Genomic DNA, 21,376 nt, shown 5'->3' on the forward strand with positions numbered 1-21,376 from the left:
AGTAACTTGAAGAAAAATACTAAAAATAATAATGCACACATGTAATGAACCATAATTCTTTCGTTATTGCCTTCACAGGTAGCAGCACTAGACCAGTTGAAATCAGCCAATCCAGACGGAAGATTCTGGTTGAAGCTGGATGCCACACATCTGAAGGAAGCGCTGATGGAGTCCCTCTCAGGGGTTTGGAATGGAGATGTAGATTTGGGTAATGGAAAGTTGGAGGAGTTGAGGAGAGAGTATGATCAAAGAGTAGCATTACTAAGTAACATTGCTAGAATTGACAACCGAGATGGTCTCCAGTTGGAATTGCAAAAGTGTATTGACAGTTTGGAGGATATCTCATTTCTTGATGATGGTTTTCACTTAGCTGTTGAGGACTATGGAAAAAAATTTGAGAATCGATCAACACCAGAGGAAAATCTTAAGAATGCCAATTGGAATGTTGTGGAATTCCAAACTCTCCTCCAGCAGGCACAATTCCTAAAGGGGGTATATGAAGAGCAACTCGCTTGCCTTAATCCAGCTGTGTATTTGCCCCGTCATATGCTGACCATCAGAACCTCTTTGAGAGGATTGGTTAAAGAGGAGAAAGGCTACCTCCGCAACCTTTTCAAGAAGAAAAGGATAGCTGCCACCCATGTGCTAGTTCTGATGCTCTCAGATGAAAGACGAAATAAGAAGCCCTATGCATTGCCAATCAGATATGTGCCTTACAGGCGTATGCGGGACCAGTATGTCCGTGATCTAACTAGGGATGTTAAACTGAAAATGCAAGAGAGAGGCCTTAACCTAGTGGGTGAGTACATGTATTGCATTTTAACAGTGGTTGGTGGAAATGGTATTGAACCGTAATGTTTGTGTGTGTGCGTATTTTTTGTGACATATTTCTGGTAGTAAATCTGCAGTGAATGAACTTAAAGTTAAAAAGTAATTCTTTGATCAGTTTGATCTAAGACAGCATTAACATGCACATTAACCATTGTACACCCTGGTTGCAGTTATCTTGCTTTGCAAGGAATCATGCACTCCAATCTGTTACCAACACCAACATAAGTGCGGAAACAAAGTAGCATTCTTAGGCACACATAACTGTGCTGTGATAGTCAGAAGAAATTCACAAGTTTATCTCTGTGAACATGCTGATAGGGCCCCTTAAGTCTTGTTTGAAAGTAGGTCATACCTGATCGTGAACTCTCCAAACACGGTAATCAAAAGAGGATGACATTGTTTTTTTAGGTACTGTTACAGATGGAGAGTTTTGCTCATTGAGGTCAAGAGGAGAAAAAAGGGCCCTTCATTTATGGCAACTCATACATGACGCAAGAGAGAGTGTGCAGAAATTGAGCAAGAAGACTTTACTGGAAATGCTGATTTTGATACAGAGTAGGTTGAACGGGTGTAAATCTCAGTTTGTTGTTAGAGAAACACATATTGGTTGCCTTTTATTGTCATATTAGAAATTGAAGGTTTCAATTGTGTATTGTTGACGGATTTATGATTGTTGAACCCAGACCAGCAAAACTGTCACAATATACTTGTATGAAATGTTATTTAATTAAGGAGATGTAAACAAACACAGGGTAAGAAAGCTTAATCTCCTAATTACTAAACTCATTTCGTATTTCAGTGAGGTGATTGTTTCTTGCTTTTTTTCTTGGGTTTGACATACAGCTACAATCTGTGTTCTTAATTTCAGCTGCACCAGATGGAAGCCCTATTGTAGCAAGACCAAACAGTGTCATCCCTGACCATGTTATTTTCGAAGTTCATGAATTGATCAACAGTGGCTCATCATTAGAGGATGCTGTGACTTACATTCGTGGAAAGCTTGTCCCGGCAGGTAAACTTAATTCACTTACATCACCGGTCCCTAAATAGTAGTGGTCATATGAAAAACTAAATTTTATGATCATGCTTGATTGTTGCAGGTTACACACCTTATCCATTCCGGAAGAATACCAGTGAATCATTACTTGACAAGCTGAGGTCTGTGTTTGGAACAAACACATTTCGGAGTGCTGTGAAGGAGCTGAAGGAAGAGGGAGTCGATTTTACACAACATCTTTATGTTCCTGAGGTGGATCCAGTTACTGGTCGGGCTCGACATGATCGTAGTGACCACAACCACCTCCTAAAACGCATTGCTCAGCATGTTCGAGATGTATACTGCCTTTGACTATGAGGCATTTGCTGATGTCTTAGCAGATCCATTGAGTGGTCTCACCCATGCAGCCCTTGTTGGAAAGAGGCGTCAGAGTGTGAAGGATGCGAAACGTCTGTTATCCTACAACGTGGTACGTTCACTCGAGAGGCTTGGCAAGAATGAAGAGGCTGCATTTATTCGGATTATTGCACAGTGGCATGAAGTGTCTGATGGGAGGGGTTTGAGTCAGCTCGAGAGATGTAGATACAACTATCAAATGTTCAACTTCATTTTGGAAGAATGGATGCCATGGTATATGGATTGTTACGACTTTTCCACCATTGACATCAACAGGTATCTATATTTAGAACAACTGTAGTTACAAATTGGGGATAAAAGGTGTTCTATGAGTGTTATTTGAGAAACAAAAGCTGGAGTACAGTATTTATTCCAAATTGCAGCACAATGCATAAAATGAGGATACCATGATTTTCTTCCACCTTTCTTCTTATACAGTGTCTGGGCCTGGTGTAACACCCGTCATTTATTTATTGTTATTTTTGTTTTAGTTTTTGTGACAAATGTCTGGATATTTGTCCAAATACTTTAAAAATCCATGTTGCGTAACTATCTTTGTTACTTATTACTTTAGTACTAGTAAAGGCAGAGGTTGAATAGATGTGGATCTCTTCACATCTTCTGAATTTGATCCTCCATTTTGTCAGGTCATGTTGCCAGCTTTGTCAGGTTTTTGATCCGAGACCCTTCGCCTTGTGATATATGGAACACTGAACCTGGCAATGTAATTCCCATATTTTGCAGCACATAATTTACAACTTTGAATCATATCCTTTTAACAATTTGGCCAGGAATGTGCCATAAAAAGAAATATGATTACTGTGCTATTGAATATGCCCTCCAAATGTGATTTTGAAATCTTGAAGTTGCATTAGGTTAAGTTAGCAGGTGAAATTTTTTAGTCATCACATATGTTCAAACATAGCCTTTTGGAAGACAGTTTTGGAGTAAATCTGTGTTTCAGGGGAACAGACTCTGTTAATCAGACATTTACATTCCAATAGAATTGATAAATTGTTAGCCTCTTTGATGACAATAAATTGTTGTTCCTTCTAACAGGGAATTCACCAAAAGAATGGACATGGATCTTCCTTTCTATTACTGGACTCTTAATGAGCGCTTTTCTGATGATGTTTACCCATCATTTGATGAAAGGCCTGAAATTGATGACGAGGTGGATGCACGGAATCACCCTCTTCGCCTGCACAGATTACGGATCAATCAATGCGAAGATAGTTCTATATTTATTTTAGGCAAGCTCATCTTCCAGCTCGTCACAGGCAAACAATTAGGCAATCATTTCATAGGCCAGGGAATTACCTGGCATCACTCCCTAATCCTTGAGTGGCAGAGAGTGTTTGCTGTGGTGTTTGAAGATATTGTTTTTGCTGTAATAATTTTATGTTATCAAAGGCACTGCTCCTGTTGTGCAGGCTAGTGTATACTGTAATGGTGCAATGTTTGCAATAGAGTTTGTTTGCTAAGTGGTCCCAATTTGTGCACTTGCAGTACTTTCAATAAGCATTTACAGCAGACAGAAGTGTCGGCTATTTCCCTCAGAGAAGTGGGCTATTTAGTTGTGTACTCTACTCAAACCAGCCACATACTTGAAATTTTATTGAAGCCCCTGTTTTGTGATTAGAAGTAAATTGGGTAATTGATAAAGGAAGGAAACTTAGATGTATAAATGTTGATGGATTTTAATCATAAAATACAACACAATGCTGTGTATTATAATTTATTGTACATAAATAATAAAACTCTGTAGATTGCATCAGAATTATAAAGTTAAGTTGTATTGTATTTTTCATCTCTGTAAACAAAACTGAAGGTGGGTTCCACAAAGGCCTTGAAACAACTTTTGAAAAGGATTCACTGTGAGCACAACATAGTCGCTGAATCCTGTCGCGAGGTATCAAGATTGCATATGTTAACCGTTCGTAAGAGTTTTGTGACCACTGATCAAGGCATTAGATATTTTTAAAGTGCACCTAACCACAAAATTTGGTTTTTTGCTTCTTTGCAGCTGTTTGAAACGTGTTGCGCCTTTTTGCCCCTTTTTAACTAATAATCATCTGTCCCACGACTGAGCTAGTAAGGGGCATGGGTCTATTCCTTGTTTGCATCGCATTTAGTCTTTGTAAACATGCATGCAAAGAAGCTTGCGATGCCAAACAAGGAATAGACCCATGCTCCTTACTAGTTCAGTTGTGGGACAGATGATGGCTTTGTAGGCTAGGTGCACTTTAAGCAATGTGTTGTTCCAGAAAATGTTCATCTCCCCCATCCCATGGAGAGGTATTTGGTTTCAACCCCTCCCCCCTGATTATCCCTCCATTACTTTAGGGCCCCAATCCACCTTAGAATTTCTAGAGACCCTCTGTGGTGGGGGTGTGGAAATTTCCTGGAACTACACAAACAGTAATTCACCATATTAGTTTTGCTTTGCTGACACTCTAAGTCTACACCAAGAAAAAACAAAGTGTGGACTGGACATACTGTTAACTTATTACATGGAGTAACCGAACACATGAAGAGGTAATTTTCCATTTGTTGGCAGGAAAATTTCTCAACAGTAAATAAATACAAATGTAGGAAACTTGCAAGTCATTTGAAAAGGATAAAAAGCAATAGAAAACAGAAATTTTCAACTATTTGAAAATGGTCTTTCAGGGCTTTTACTTTGGGCTGTAACAGCTGAGTATGTTTGATTGGCCCCATTGTTAGAGTAATTAGTGTTTGACTGCCAGAGCAACAACTTTGCAGCAGCTATAAAGTTCAAAGAAGCTGGTGAATCAAACCTTGGGATTAATTAAAGTCTACTTAAAGTCTACAAACAAAACATAATCTAGTGAATTATTTGACAGCAATGCAGAAGCTCCCCTAGATAGTTTCATTATATTTGTAGTTGTCCCCGTTTTTTGCCCATCTTCCTTTCTTTGAAATTGTCACTATTGCAAAGTACTTAAAACTTGATATTGAAAAAACGTATTGATATTTTACTGAAAGAAGTGACATACTTGTTATTTCATTATTATTAATGGCCTTTGTAACTTTGAGAACTTTCACGCCAGGAATGTACCCAATTGGTTTCTAAGTATCACCAGGACAAGCATGCACTAATATAGCGTTTTCATCTCTTTTGTTCACCGGTTCTTTGCCAAGTGTGATTAAAATTGTCTCCTTGTTGATCATTTTATCTTTGCAGCTCTTCAGAGTTCTCTGGAAATGCTTGTGAAACAAGCTGCCTTTCAATGTGAAAGTTTCTGTGTAGAGTGGCTCTGTTGGCGAGCATTCAGTGCTTTCAGGTGCGAACAACTCCTTGCTGCTTAAGCCACTGGCATCAGTGAAGTCGTCATCGTCCTCTCCCTCTTCTTCTTCCTTGTCTTCTTCCTCTTCTTCACAAGCGTTGTCTTCGTCTTCGTCAATATCCAATAAGGAGAGCTTCTGAATATTAATTTCGGAAATGGTTCTTGATTCATGATCAGTACACGACAGAATTTTCCCATTCGAACTAGAGTTCACGCAATTACAAGTCACCCGGCTCAGGTCAAGAGGAGGCATAACAGAATCAATTGGAGAAACGGACGACGGAATCTTTGCTTTTACTGCACAATGCGAGGCAGTCAAATATAGATCTGTTTTTGCAAAATCCCATATCAGCATCACCTCGCTATAATCATCGATTTCATCTGGGTGAATCTGCCAAAAAAAAAAATTATTCGTATTCAGTTTGGTGAATCGGCGTAAATATCTCGCAGCATTGAAGTCAAAATCAAGGACAGCAAATCGGCTACAACATTACAACATCATTACCTGGAAAATAACGCTGGAGATAATCTTGATTACACAATCTTTCAGCTTACCGAGCACTCAATTTGACTGAGGGAAAACCACCATCCCCCGCTCCAAGAGTGTTCTAGGAAAACTCACGTGCCCAAACAAACATTTAAGTTTTAGGAAAGGTAAGCTGGGTATCGTTAGCTCTGAAACATGCTCTAAGTCGACGCAGTATACACATATAAAAGGTTTGACTTGCTAAAAGCTGGCGCTTGCCACGCTTGTTCATCCAACGCATCCATGTTGAAATGATATGACCACATGATCACAAAACTTTGATAATATAGTTTGGCCCAAAGCATCTTGGCATAGGTGAAATGTCCTCCTTTGATTATGCCTAACCGGGGGTTGAATTTCCAAACCGTGAGTTTGTTAACTCGCTGTTAAAATGGCATTGTTCGAAGCCCGATTAGAGGACAGGTTAGCTAACCTCAGGTTAAGCACGTTTAACCCCCCGTGGTTAGCATCCCATAATAAACTATCCGTACAATGTTGCCATGGTGAGCAAGTTGCGAGCTCTGCAAAATGGCTTCATCAGCTATCTCACGCAAAGCTCGAAAGCAACATTTTAGCGCTTCAGAAATTGCCGTTTTGACGGAAAAAGTTGAAGAAAACCTTTTGCTGATACAAAGCAAGTTTACCAACAGCGTCACCAATCAGAAAAAAAATGAAATGTGGAAAAAAACTGCTGATGCTGTAAACGCTGTTGGTGTGGCAATGCGGATAACAGCCGAAGTTCGCGAGAAGTGGCGAAACTTGCAGACACAGGCAAAGAAAGAATTCAGTGAACTGGCAAAGGAGCAGAAAAAACTGGTGGAGGGCCAGCTCTGAAGATAAGAATAAGAGCAATATCTAAAGACCCAATATTGCCCATTAAGTACTCCATGCTGCAATCCCTTCCCGACCATTTTTTTGATGTTGAAAATTCGAGGGCTCTTTCGTTTGCTGCCAGAATAGAACTTGGAAAACAATAGACACCTCACACCCATGAAAACCAAAACAACAGAGGGGTTTGAAGCCTAATGGCCAATACTAGGTCTTTCACTAGGAAAGGGCAAAGCAAGGTGTTGGAGCATATGTATTTCTATGACTGAATCAAGACAGACTGTTTTCATTTATATTGTAGCAGACAAGATACTTTAGTTTGAATTGTATTCATCACAAGAGGCTGCACTACAAATTTACTTTGTTTTAGATCAGCAAAAAAGATTGGAATAGCTGAGCATCTTAAATACTTCTTAATGAGTGATTGAGACAGACTATTTTGCAATCTCTTGGAATTTCTTGTGGTTTCTTCCTGCATGTGATTGGCAGAGTACACAACTTCCACAAGTCAAAATAGAATAAAAATGCTTGTGGCACTTTGACCCTCACAGTAGATCCTTTAGTTGGACTAAACATAAACAAATATCATGTGCCACAGATGAACAAATGGTCCTGCAAGGATGAAAAAAATGTTGTTCTTGTTTTAACTTGATTTCAAATAGATGTTCCACTTGCCAATTCATCGGGCCCAGGTTAAAACTAAACTTTTCTGATTTTTCTAAACAACAATTTCTTGTTTGAACTGTCTGCCATTACCATATTATGTTCCAGGTGCATGGAGAGGGCCAGATCGAAAGACAGCGATGCCAAAGACTCACAAGCGTAATCTTGCATGTGTGAACCAAACTAATTAAATATGCAGCACGAGATTTTTTCGCTTATAGAAGTTAGTTGTCATTCTGTATAATTTATGTGTGAACACATCTAATTAATTAGCTGTGTTCACACATAAATTAAAAAACATTAAACTCGTAAGTCTTTGGCATCATTTTCTCCAGTGTATGACACTTGCAGATTGTAGACTGCAGACTGTACACTTTTTACTAAATAATGCATTTCCATACCATTACTGATAGCTAACCGTAAACAGGCCAAGCTGAGTGCTATTCAGACTAACCTGACGGATATCAAGGCTAACCACAGTGCTATTTACAATGCAGGCCTTAATGTGGTCTGCAGTCTGCAAATGTCATACAGTGCATTTTCTCCCTCGGTCTGGCTCTCTTAGTGTAACTTGACTGCAACATAATATCAGCTTGATTTTTGAAACTGAAGCCCACTAAATGGCTTGGTTCATTTTTGCCATGTAAAAAATCAGAATCAGTCAAGTTAGAACAGGAATAGCACAACGTTCTTTATCACAGGGGAACTTTTAAGAGTTGCACCAATAATTATAAACTTAAGAACTGAGTTCAGCACAGCATATGAAAATCTCAACCAAAAAATGTTTGACAGATATGGTCCTTTAATGACAGACCTTGTTGAGGTCCATGGTAGGGATCCACATCTGCCAGCTCATCAACCTCCTCATCCTCCATCAGCTCGTGTAGCTGTAAAGCAATGTTGTGCAACACTGCACAAGCGCCTACAATCATGCAAACTTTTTTCAGGTGCCATTATTATTTCCGAATGCAACACATGAAAACGCCTTTTCCATCGGCCAAACGTTTGCTCGATCACCACTCTTGTTTTGGCGTGAGCGTCATTGTAGGCTTCTTGCGCTGCACTTCGTGTTGTTGTGTACAGCGTCATCAAGAATGGGCTGGAAGCGTACCCACTGTCCCCAAGAAGGACGCCATCGTCAAGGGAACGATGGTTGTCTTGCAAATAAGTGCAAATGTTACTTGTACGGAACACATGACTATCGTGGGCAACGACATTGGTGAACATTCCTTCAAATTAAACAACATTTTTGTTGAGGTTAGAGATCCCAACATACATATATTTTTTTGGGTTCTTGTTCGAATTTTCTCGTAAAACTGTTGAGCGTTTTGCATTAGCAGAAAGTCTACTCACCTTCATGGTTGCAGACACCTTGCACATTGATGGAATGAAAACCTTTCCTGTTGACATAACTATTTTCGTGTTGTGAGGGCGCTTGTAATCTGACGTGGGTTCCGTCAACGCATCCAATTACACCAGGAAATCCTCCGTGAAGGTAAAATGCGTTTTTAATTGTGGCACATTCGTCGTTCGTCGAAGGCCACTTGATAAAGCCGGGCTGTTTCACGCTTAAAGCCCAGGACACATCGGTAATGACTCTGGAAACGGTGGACTTATCCACACCGAAGGTGCCGCCTATCACTTGTTGGAAACTTCCACTGGCATAAAACCTGAGGGCAATTAAAACTTGATCGAGCAGCAGTAAGGCATGATTCCGTTGAGTGTTGAGACTGATATCACCGGCTACAAGATTGATAATAAATAAAATAGACTCGTCGAAAGCAGTAACAAGCACGCAGCTCTTCATCTGTGAAATCAACGATTTCACACAGAGTTCCGGCTCTAAGTCTCCTTTCTCGTTGCCTTCTGCGTAAAGCAAAAAACAACAAGTCTGCCATCTTTATTCCTGATTTAACTGGAGTTTAACAATTTAACCCTGCTCGCTGGGTGGGTTAAATTTAACCCACCGTTTAACCCGAGGTTAGTGTTAACCTTCCGTTGAACAACGCAACTAACCTGCACTTAGAATTTAACCCAGGGTTAGGCCGATTTAACCCCGGGTTTAGACTTAACTCTCTTTTGAACAACCGGGCCCAGGACTGTAACTACGAGAGATGGAGAGGAGTCGGTCCCTACCACGACGAAGATCCCACCAGTTTAACGGAACAAAACTCCTTGAGACCGCTGAGTGTAACAAGCTTTACAACAAGATTGAACGAACATCGATGGTCGTTCCACTCTACCTTGGATATAAGCGCACTAATAGAAACTTTGATATCTAGGAAAGCCAATGAAGTTTCCAAAATTTCCCAGGTATATTTAAGAGGCGGACTTTCATGCGTCTACATTTTCTCACTCGAATCAATATCTTCACCAAATTCGATGCGCGCAAAATTCTTTTTCACGTAATATTATGAGGATCACAATTAGAGCCATGTGCCAAAAACGTAACGTACTTGACAAACAAATTCTTCACTGCCGTTGCGAACTTTCCCAAATCTGTCCAGCAGTTTTATTACAATCGATTCGCGCTAAAATCCGAGAACTTAATTCTGGACTGTTTGACCATTTACACCAAACCAAGACTCTAAAACTTCAACAATTAATAGGTCCGCAAATTACCGACGACACTACATTGCATACCCATAATACTGTAGTTACAATTCCAGAAAATCTTCCGCTTACTGACTCAGAGAAATCTGTTCTCAGCAAGGGCCTAAATTTTGTCCCTATTACCAAATGCACCAACGAATTTCCTATTAAGCAAGATGTTGAAAAATTCCTTCGCCTCGTTCAGTTAAAAGCCTTTTTTCATGACAAAGAGGACGATTCGGACACTTCTAACAAAGATATTTTTGAAACACTTCAAGTTCGCAAATCTAAATGGACTCCCCCAGAGGGACAATTTGCCTCTTTAGATTTTTTCAAGAAAAAATGCTGTCCCGACATTCACAAACTTAAATTCAATCATAACACTAAATTTTCCAACCTTTCCTTGGAAGAGTGGGCGGCGCTTAAAAATCTTAGTAAACGCAATCACATAGTTGTCAAATTGGCCGACAAAGGCGGCGCGGTAGTTGTTTGGTGGTCCGACCTTTACCAAAAAGAAGCTTTGCTGCTACTTTCCGATACCTCGTTTTATGCCAAAATCCAGAAAGATCTCACTTCCAAAAATCAAAAACTTGTCAAAGACACCTTTTAGAATCTCATAGTTAATCAAGAATTACCGCCCTATCGTTTCTGCCAGTAGTTGCCCCACCGAACTCATTTCCAGCTACTTAGACAGGATTATGACGCCAATCGTCAAATCTTTGCCATCATACATTAAAGACAGTACACACACACTAAAAATTTTCCGCGATTTCAATTTCTCCGGCCAAGACAAACTTATTTTCACCATGGACATTACATCTCCTTACACAGTCATTCCCAATAGCGAAGGTCTTCAAGCACTTAAACACTTTTTCGATCAACGCACTGTCAAAGAACCAAGCTCGGAAATGCTTCTCCACCTTGCCGAACTAGTCTTAACGCTTAACTGTTTTTCATTCGCCAGCAACTATTACAAACAAATTAATGGTGTAGCGATGGGCACAAGAATGGCACCTACCTATGCCAATCTTTTTGTAGGATATGTTGAACACCAATTTTTTAATCAGTACAACGGCCCCAAACCTGAACTCCACGGCCGCTACATCTACAATTGTACCGACGCTATTTCATCCAGCAGAGAAGAACTCGATCATTTTATAACCTTTGTCAATTCTTTTCATCCGGCTCTTAAATATACCTGGGAAATTTCGGAAACTTCATTGGCTTTCCTAGATATCAAAGTTTCTATTAGTGGCAACGTGCTATGTACCAGTGTGCACTACAAACCTACAGATTCTCACAGTTATTTGTTGTATTCATCATCACATCCATCACATGTCAAGAACTCCATTCCTTATTCTTAATTTCTTACACTTGGACGTCTATGTAGTGATGACTCCGATTTTTCCAGCAAATCAGAGGAGATGTGCCAGTTCTTCGAAAAACGTGGCTATCCTGTCTCTGTGGTCAAAGCGGGCCATCATCACGCCCAACAATTTGAAGAGCAGCGCCGCAAAGAATCTAGAACAAAAATTCATCTTCCAAATCGGCACCCTTAATTAATTAATCCTCACGGTATTAATGAACGCTTTTCATTTAACTAATATATTCCTATTTTTCACGTTGCCATGTTACCACCAATAGCGTAGCTCCTACTCTAATATAAAAACTACACATCACCCATAATTCCTCGATTCGCTCTGACGAAGGGCTAACGCGCGAAAAGTCAGCTTTCAGAATCTCTGTACAGTGGCCAATTTACATTATCAACTCCGTTGATAAAACCAATTTTCTGTATACTACTTCCCCACTGACGCAGCACCAGTTTCTTCAGAAACTACCCTCTTCATTCATTTGCAGGCATGAAAGTTGAGTACTGTATCCCTAATGAAGTATCGGCATGAGAATACCGTTCAAAGCCCCAGCACATGGGACAACCCGGATCACTGAACTGTTTTATGCCGATGATGAGGCAATCTTTGCAAACTCTAGAAGAACTGAAGGTCATCCTCGAAATTTACGACTGAACCTTTGCACGTTTCGGCTTGAAGATGTCACACAGTAAAACTGAAACTATGGCCTTCAATGTAGATGAGAAAATAAAGAGTCAAGAAAGTCTGATTACCATTGGTGATAACAAAATCAAGGATGTACGAAATTTTAAGTATCTTGGGTACACTATTACTAACGACGAAAAAGAAAACATCTCGTTTCCTATATGCAAGGTTTGGAGAGGCTTACCAAAAATGAAATGAGCTTAAACATGTCCTCACTGATCGAAGAATCAAGCTGTCGACCGGAGTTAGATTTCTGACAACATGTGTGCCTTCCCGGCTCCTTTTCAATATCCAAGCATGTTCACTAACAGAGAAGGAGCTCGATACAGTCAAGGTGATTTGGAATGGCTTTTTGAGGAAAATGGTGAAGGGTGTGTACCAATGCATAAATGCACCCAAAAACAAGGAAAAGCAAACAACAACTGATAGAGGTAGACTGGAGGTACAGGATCTCGAATTATCCGCATCCGCACCTTTGCCAATGTCACCATATCAAATATCTGGGACACATCTGTAGACTAGGGAACAGGGCGATGTAGAAACAATTATTGTTTGATACAAGGACGCAAGACAAAGTATGGAAAAAAATGGACAAACTTCTAGGTGTGGACAGGGCTCAAGTGAGAAGAGCTATGATGACAAAAACAGATCTGATGCGACTGGTGGATGCAAATCTAACCCCACCAGGAGCGCCCCAAGGCCAGACATGTGCCCAGCAGAAAATACGATGATGACGATGATGATGATGATGATGATGCAACAGTGACTCGTAACATGGCTTCTGTCTTAGAACCGAATTGAAGAAATAGTATACATGTGAAGACTCATTGCACAATTATAATCGTATTTCGAATGTTTTTTTTATTAGAAGTCACACGAAAACGTTTAGATGATATAAAAATCGCTTCATTTTAGGTAATCCATTGGAAAACGTTATCAATGAAACAAGCTTGTGAAATGAAAGCGTTGGTTGCGAGGTTAAGGGAAGAACAGTTTCCAATGAAATACCGGCTTCTGTTCCAGCACAACAAGCAACCATAGCCAAGCTGAAAGTTGTCGCCTTTCTCACGACACAGCAATGATGATGAAGGAAATGAAGACACTTTTTCCCTTTCCCGAAGAATCAGTCGTGCACAATTTCTACAAGTGCACTTCAGGCCATTGCCAGCACCCGATAGCCCAAGAACAGTCTCGTCTTAAGCCTAGCCGTGACAGATTTATCCACAGTTGGTTATTTGACAAGGGCATCAACGTTTACAGGAAAACAGGTCTGGCTTGGTTACTATACCAAGAAGGAAAAGGGATGTTCTGTTTTTTGGGCAAGAAGCACAATACGGAAAACCAATAGAACAAGTCCAAAGTTTTCAATGAAACGCCCAGCATACGCTTTAAAAAATCAGACGTTCAGGATCACTTGTCAACCCAGCAGAATAAGGATGATGTCGAGGCTGAAATGCTAGGGAGAGTGTCAGTTTTTCATAAAGACGTAGAGGAAAGAAAAGTAGTGAAAGAGGATGTCATGTTCAAGGCCTTTATAGCAGCATACTAGAGGAGATCTCGAATAGAAAATTCTCATCCTTGATTGAGCTGTTAACATTGCTTGGTCTTGATCACATGAAGCATTTTCAGTATACTGCACAGGGTTCCATTAGGGAACTTTTTATGGCAAGGGTGCTGCTCTTCAAGACAAGCTGTTGGAAAATAAAGCACAGTGCTTTGGGCTTCTAGGTGATGAGGTCACTGATGTATCTGTACTGGAGATGCTTATTACATTCATTCAGTACTTTGGAAACAAAACAAGGAAAGTTGAGACAAGATTCTTGTTCATTGAATACGTTTTAAAAAAACTCCTCAGTGAATGCAGAAACCATCTTTTCAGTTTTTACATGCCAACGATTGCAGCTCCCTGGTTTCTGATGGTGGAGCTGTGATGACTAGTTTACATGGTGGAGTAGCAGCCCGTTTAAAGGAGGTGAATCCTCGCACAATTTCAATGCACTGCCTGTGCCACAAGCTTGCATTGGCCTGCACAGATACCAGTGCACAGATTGAGTACATAAAAAATGTTGAGCTCTGGTTAAGGCAGCTTTGGAAATTATTTGACAATTCACCAAAGCGGACTGCAATGTACCTGAAAGTACAGATCAATAAGGAGTCCCTAGTGTTGTCTGATACGAGCAAGAAAGTTGTAGCAAAGAAGTTCAAGAAGGCATGCCAGACAAGGTGGTTGTCATTTGATGCAGCAACACAGCCATATATGACGATTTTCTGGCACTACAGCAGACGTTGAGACAGCTTAAAGACAATGACGCAGTAGCATGTGGCCTACTCAGTAAGATCGATTCTTCCAAATTTATTGGAACCATCTACATCCTTAAAGAGATTCTCCCTGTCCTCGCCTCTCTAAGCAAGACCTTTCAGCGAGGACAGGTGAACTTTTCCCATATTGAGTCCTCCATTGCTTACACAACCCACAAGTTGACAGACATCGCAGACTCCAAGTCTCCAGTAGCAGCTCTCAAGAAAGATCTAGAGGGATCTCTGTCAACCTGCGAGCTACACTTGACTGACACTAAAACAAAATCAGCTTACAGGCCTTCTAAGCAAGTATGTAGCAGCACTAACGAAGAACATTCATCGCAGGTTTCATGGCGACCTCCCTATTGTCAATGCCTTCTCCATCTTTAATCCATTGACCTTGCCATAACCAGGATCTGGTGCTTTTAAGAACATGGAACAAAGCAAGTTAAGACACTGGCACTTCATTTCTTTCAAGGTGAGAAGAGAGAAGGCAAAGCAAGAGCAGCTGCTGTCGGAGTGGGAGAAGTTCAAGTTCGACATGCATACTTGGAGGCAAGACATACCGGAAGAGGTAAAGGTGAGCCACCTAGAAACAGCCACAGAATGTTGCCTGAAATGGCTCATTTCCCTCAAGACAACATACAGCAGCGTGCTTCCTGCCCTTGCAAACATCGCTGAAATGTGCCTGTGTCAAATGCATGGCCAGAACGAGGGTGCAGTGCCCTGAAACGTATCAAGACTAGGCTGAGGAAGAGAGTTAGTGTTGACATGCTTCAGTCTCTTCTGATGATGTCCATCAATGGGCCAAAGCTTGGAACAACTGAATGTAAAGCACTGATCACAGCAGCTGTGGAAAAGTGGCATAGCCAAAAAAAGAGAACAAAGATACCAAAGCATGGCCATGCCACTTCTTCTGCAGCCTCAGCACTGCCACAGATGCATACGAATGAATTATCTGATGCATGTGTACAAAGAGACACTGCTGATCTTCAGCTGGTTTCTGATGATGGTAATGGATCACAGGTGGAGATTGCCAGTGCTGCCCTGAACTTGATTGCTGACACTATTTGCCAAGAAGAAGCAGACTCTGATTATGACAGTCAATGTGACGATTTCAATGATATGATTTTCTAGCTATTTCACTCCTTACTCAAATGACAGAAATTGTAATTAAACCCCCCCGCAAAAAAAAACCTTAAAGTGAGCATGACAGATCTTTTAAAAAGTTAAAAATTGTAACAGATGAGACAGTCAGTTAACTCAGAGTCTTTGACCTCAGTTTTCACATAATTTATTAAGACTGAATATGTTTCCAAAAAGAAGGAAATTGCATCTGAGAGGTATTCAAATTCAAAACGTTTCTGCTGATATTCTAGCTGTCAAGTAAAAGCACTCTCACTCTGATTATGGCTCACAATAACTGTGATGATATAATTTTCTAGCTATCTCAGTCCCACTGTACTCTAGTGACAGAATCAGGATTCTTAAAAAATTAAAAATAGTAACAGATGAATCAGTAAACTTGATTTCACGTACAATGAAGACTTAAATTGCATCTGTGGGGTAGCAAATTTTTCCCGGGGAGCATGCCTCCGGACCTCCCTCAAGTAGCCATGTCGCTTTAGGATATGCTATGCATGCTATGCATGCTATGCACACATAAAAACACTCAGCCGCCCTTTTATCATCAATCAGGACCCTACTTTTAAATATAATGACAACCCTGTGGGGCCATCCGTGCTTCAACAGCAATCAATTCATATTCCATTTCTTGACAACTTTTTGTTTGAGGATGATTTCACTGACTAGATAACTGGAAAGTTATCACACTATTTTGAATGCAATTTGGGATTTTTAGCTCACCCAATCCCATAGGAAAAGCAGGTTCAATTATTTGTAGTCTATAAGTGATGACATCTCGTCCACATTGTATAAGACATTATGTGACGTTTTGACCTCCCCAATGTCATTTGTAAGTGGGAGTAAAAATATATAAACTCAACAATTAGTTTCAAAAAATGCCACAAAGGCAGAAATGCAATAAAGGATGTAACGTAAACAATAAAATATTTCTGAAGTTAACAAAGAGAGCAGTATGATATGGAGGCGCACGGCATCATGAAAATTTTTAAGATTTTAAGAAAATGTCAGAAAAGATTTTATTGCCTTATTTTCGAAATGCTTTCAAAGTAAAAAACTGTAACCAAAACTAAACAAAAAGGGCTATTCCATCCTTGCAAAATTATTTGTTTAGATCAATTTCATTGCTGTATGTTCCCTTTGTTAACTTATGCTCCAGTGATATTTTGAACTGCTATAAACATTAATCGTCATTAAGTGTATACAGTTTACATGAGCGCCTTGCAGGCAGCACACAGTTTGTTATACTGCTCCTGCCAACATACTTAAATTTCTCCTAGATAGTCTTCAACTGATTTTATTTTGCATTTTCTGGTTCTACTTCATTGTTATTTCAAACTATGGCTATGAGATACTCAAGATGTTTTCTTATTTCTCAACTCAAACCAACTTCTACATCACTACTCAATTCTGGACTTTGGCGAGGTCTTCTAGACCTCGGAATATCACGAATATGAAACCTACTCGGCGTGGATGCAGAGGAGGCCAAAAAAGAGTTAAATGCTCTACAACTCAAGGCACATCACCTGGAGGTTCGAACATCAATGATTTCCTGACTTCTTTTGGATCTCGAAGGCAAGAAATTCAAAGTGTCGTTTATTTGCACATTTCATCATTAAATATTCAACATGACACTTCTTGGAGCTGCAACACAAACAACACTGTTTCTACGCAACATAATCTCCTTGATGATATCTCATTGTCAACTAATCAAGCAAGTCCATCCGCGATTAATGATGCGAAGACCATCCTGCTAAATTTGAATGTTCCTACAATTATTTCAGATCGTCATGGAACATTACATAAACATCAAAGTAATGGAGTGAACGTGAACAATTTAATAACAGCGACGTGTATTCCTTTTGTAACACGAACTGAACTTCTTGCAAAATTTGTAGTTGAAAATAACATAGACATCTTACGGAAACTTGGTTGAATACAAGTGACATTAGGGATGAGCTTACAATTAATGAATTAACACCTTAGGGATTTCTATTTCATGATATTGCTTGGAAGGGTAGGGGTGGTGGGGTAGGTTCTCCTACTAATATTTTTCTCTTTGTTATTTACAGGCCTCCTCCTTCAAATCGAAACAGCTTGTCCGATAAGATTTTTTTAGAGCAGTTTTCAGCTAATCCTAGTTCACTTCTGATAGTTGGTGATTTAAATTTCCACATTAACGATCCTACCAACACAGCTGCTAAACAATTTCTCGATCTACTTGAGATTTTTTATGTAAAGCAGTTTGTCCATCAGCCTACATATCAAGATAAGCATGTACTTTATCATATTATTATTACACGATTGTCTGATCAAATCGTCTGTGATGTATCTGTATGTGATCCAGAAATTTGTGATCACTGTGCCATCTTAAGTGATGTGTGCATTAAGAAACCACGACCAGTTAGGGTAGTCACTCATTGTCGTAAGCTGTGGGGAATTGACATGGAAAAGTTTAATGCTGCTATTGCCAACTCATCTCTGATTTCACCTGCTAGTGATCTGAATGATTTGGTCCAACAATACGACTCTGTGCTGTCATCTGTCCTAGATTCTCATGCTCCATGAGCTGAGCGTGTTATTACTATACGCCTGTTAGCGCTTTAGTATACACCAGAGATAAAGGTGGAAAGACTAAACGTCGTAAGTTGGAGCAACAATGGCGTCAATCTCGTCTTACCATTGATCATGCGCTTTACCTGGAACAGTGTGATGTGGTAAGAAAATTGATACAATCTACCAAACATGTTTACTACTCCAACGTGATCAACGAACATCAGTCTGATCAGAAAGTGTTGTTTCCCTCCTTTGCCAAGGTACTGCATGTTATTCCAGAGAGACAATACCCTGATTGCGTGTCATCTGATCTACTTGCAACCTCATTTGCAGACTTCTTTGAAACTAAAATTTTGAATGAATGTGCACGCATGTGTGCGTACAGTGCAGACGCAACTTTTGTAGCTCTGTGAAAATTTGGCCAAAATGGCAAAAAGTGGTCAGTCTGACCAAATGGAATCATTGAAAAAAAGCAATGATAGTCTGAAGAAGCAATTAGAGAATGCACGAAAGGCTATCAAGAGATTAGAAGAGAGAGTTGAGGTCCAAGAACATGCATCGAAGGAACATAATGGCGACCTTCCCGCAAGGTGCAATTAGAGACCGAAAGAAGCTTAAGTTGGCTCCATGAGAGCGAAAGCGACATTCAAAGCAAGCTTAGAGCAATCCGTAAACGGCATGATGATATTGAAGAAGGTCTCGGGGAACTGGAAGGACCTGTTGAAGAGTTCCAGGATTATAGTTACCCTTTCACTATAAAGATTCTAGGAGTCCCTGAGCTCAGTGATCGAGAGAAGGCAGAGGATACAAGCAACCTTTGTGTTAACTTATTCAATAAGATGGGCGCTGAAGTTTCAATACACGATATTGCCCATAGAGTGTCTTTTCGAGACACTTCTCGTATGGGGCTGAAGCCAATTGTTTGCAAGTTTATTTGCAGACTGGCAAGGAATGAAGTGATGTTGAAGAGGAAAGTGGGAAGATCTGTTGATCCGTCCACTATTGGTCTTCACGAGGGAACTGATATGTCTAATGACCTTCTTTTGGACCACCTCACACCTCGTTTGCAGCAGCTATACTCACATGCAAAGGAATTCAAATTGAAATATGGTTACCAGTTTTGCTGGGCGAGAAATGGATCTATCTTCCTTTGTTATTCAGCGGATGAAGGTTCTAAGCTGCTGAAAGTTCGCACTTCCTGAGACCTTGCTAGATACGCCCAAGACGAACACGGGCAGTTAAGTTATGCCGTGTTTAGACTTGAGCGTGCTACCGAGGTATTGGAGTTTACTTACCTAGGTTAATATTTTGCGTGTGTAAACGCCAACTAATACCGTAGTAAACACCGCTCAAGACAATAGAAAGTTAACTAAGGTAAAAGTTCGGTCTACTCTGCGAGCAGGCATGGTTAAGGTCGGTAACCAAGGTTTGGATGACAGATACATCCGCTTGCGGTCGCATAGAATTTCACATCCTGTGGTGTCGGGATTGCGTCAGGCTCATTCGATCACGTTTTCAAGACCAGGTTTTCGACCAAGTTTCCACGTCTGGTTTCTGTCTACGAAGAAGGTATGGCAAAAAACAAAAACACCAATCCTTACTAATGCGACCAACCCGAAAGGTAACACCGTTGTATAGCTAATTTGTGCATATAAATATTTCTTTCTTGTGGTGATTGTTGATCCTCGCACCTGTATTTATTTTCTATCAATTGTTTCGCCAGGGAAGATGCATATTCCACGTTGTCGCCATTTTCCTATGCAAGACAACCAGGGTTACAACCCTCCCCGTACAATCAACAGTTCATGCCACAGCAATACTATGTTCCGCCAATGATGTCCTCGATGCAGATGATGGCACCATTCACCCATTCGCCTGCCCATGCGGTTCAGGGCAATTTGAAGCAGAATTAATCGCTTTCGTCTCGACCTCTTAAGGTGCTGCAAAAGTAAGAGCTGCTGCAATCTCGATTCCTGGGTTTGCTGATCAAGAACAAGAAAATAGAACGAATTGGTGAGCTAAGTTACACCTTGACTAGTGGAAAGTCAGTGGAAGAGCAGATTTTCAACCACTATTTTCTCCATCTTTGCGCTCCCCACTCGCCAATGCCTGTACTCCCTGGCTCTTACAGTGAACATGTTCCACCAGTCATACAACCTCTTCTGGAAACTCCCTCATCTGACTCATGTGTGTCCGAGTCCCTTCAAACAGCACATTTCGGAAGAGAAGCAGAAGATTTTTTTAATGGCTAATTGAAGGCCATCTATACCTTGGAGGCTGTAGCAGGTGATCCATTTTCTTTTGTTGAAAAGGAGGAATTTTCTTCCACTGGCTGGCCTGTTGCTTTGCTCCCTCCCAAGAGAGTCAACCAGCGCATTAAAATTTCTTTTCTGTTGGAGCTCAAAACTTACTTCAGGAGATTGTACGGGGATGACTTCGTCTTGGTTGAGCCACGCATTGACATCTATGCCAGATGCCATGTCAATGGGATCACCTTTTCATCGAAACTCAATAGAACGGACAGAGGTAGTACCATTCTCTCATACTGTGTAGACAGGAATCATCAAGGAGTAGAAACAACTATGCCATACTTCGCAATTCTTCAACTTTTTCTTTCAAGCAAGAGTGCATGTTTCCAGTCATGGTAATGTCCATCGCAAGGAGCACAGTTTGGCATTTGTGGATTGGTGTTGATTTGCTAACCGTAGCCATGGTATTGACCAGTGATCTGGTCTTGAAGATTCGTCTCACCTTTCGAAATTTCGTACGCATTTTGAACGAAATTTCGTCTCTCCTTTCGAAATTTCGCACACCTCCAGAGCGAAGATTCAGCAAAGCAAAACGAAATTTCGCACTTCTCCTGAGCAATTTCGCTCAACCTACAGGAAATTTCGCATGTCTCCAAAGGCGAAATTTCGTTGAGAACAAAGCACGAAATTCGACGAATTTCGCTATCATTACTTTTGCACAGTACTGTACTTTTTAGACTACACGCATTGATGTGAAAAAGTGTCAATTGACTTCGAAATACCTGTTTCTTTAATTTATTCGTTAGTAAGCTAAAACTATGAGGAGAATAATGTTTGCATAGGACGGGACGAATAGATGAATATTCTAAGTCACCATTATTTGCATTATCAGCGTTAAGACTAAAAAGGTCGATATCATTAAGACTAGG

At 40.4% G+C, this 21,376-nt stretch overlaps 2 pseudogenes; both read left to right on the forward strand.

Moving 5' to 3' along the window:
* The first annotated feature begins 165 nt into the window (after positions 1–165).
* LOC138005275 (uncharacterized) lies at positions 166–3,662 on the forward strand (annotated as a pseudogene).
* Positions 3,663–14,905: 11,243 nt separating this feature from the next.
* On the forward strand, positions 14,906–15,636 carry LOC138008435 (uncharacterized; annotated as a pseudogene).
* The last annotated feature ends 5,740 nt before the right edge of the window (positions 15,637–21,376 follow it).

Source organism: Montipora foliosa, chromosome 6 (assembly GCF_036669935.1).
Source record: "Montipora foliosa isolate CH-2021 chromosome 6, ASM3666993v2, whole genome shotgun sequence".
Taxonomy (NCBI): domain Eukaryota; kingdom Metazoa; phylum Cnidaria; class Anthozoa; order Scleractinia; family Acroporidae; genus Montipora; species Montipora foliosa.